Genomic DNA, 655 nt, shown 5'->3' with positions numbered 1-655 from the left:
AACCCGCGACATCGAGAGTTTACAAGGGGGAGAGTAACCAGTAGGCCAAAGCCTGTTATTCGGTAATTAGTAATAAGCTTTATTATATATGATGAAACACTTAGGATGACATTTAGGAAGGGATTACAAAAAATAAGGATGGAATTCCTTAAATGCACATCCAGGAGATTCAAACCCGCGACATCAAGAGTTTACAAGGGGGAGAGTAACCAGTAGGCCAAAGCCTGTTATTCAGTAATTAGTAATAAGCTTTATTATATATGGTGAAACACTTAGGATGACATTTAGGAAGGGATTACAAAAAATTAGGATGGCATTCCTTAAATGCGCATCCAGGAGGTTCAAACTCGCGACATCAAGAGTTTACAAGGGGGAGAGTAACCAGTAGGCCAAAACCTGTTATTCGGTAATTAGTAATAAGCTTTATTATATATGGTGAAACACTTAGGATGACATTTAGGAAGGGATTACAAAAAATTAGGATGGCATTCCTTAAATGCGCATCCAGGAGGTTCGAACCCGCGACATCGAGAGTTTACAAGGGGGAGAGTAACCAGTAGGCCAAAACCTGTTATTCGGTAATTAGTAATAAGCTTTATTATATATGATGAAACACTTAGGATGACATTTAGGAAGGAATTACAAAAAATAAGGA

At 38.0% G+C, this 655-nt stretch overlaps 1 protein-coding gene across 1 annotated transcript in view; it reads left to right on the top strand.

Annotated features, from left to right (window-relative positions):
• The window catches only part of LOC104749281, a 7,621-nt gene that overhangs the window by 5,658 nt on the left and 1,308 nt on the right, over positions 1-655 (top strand). The window lies entirely within an intron of this gene.

The sequence above is a fragment of the Camelina sativa genome, chromosome 2, assembly GCF_000633955.1.
Source record: "Camelina sativa cultivar DH55 chromosome 2, Cs, whole genome shotgun sequence".
In the NCBI taxonomy this organism is placed as follows: Eukaryota; Viridiplantae; Streptophyta; class Magnoliopsida; order Brassicales; family Brassicaceae; genus Camelina; species Camelina sativa.
The sequence above is the reverse complement of the archived record's forward strand: the minus strand, read 5'-3'. Positions and strand labels throughout refer to the sequence as shown.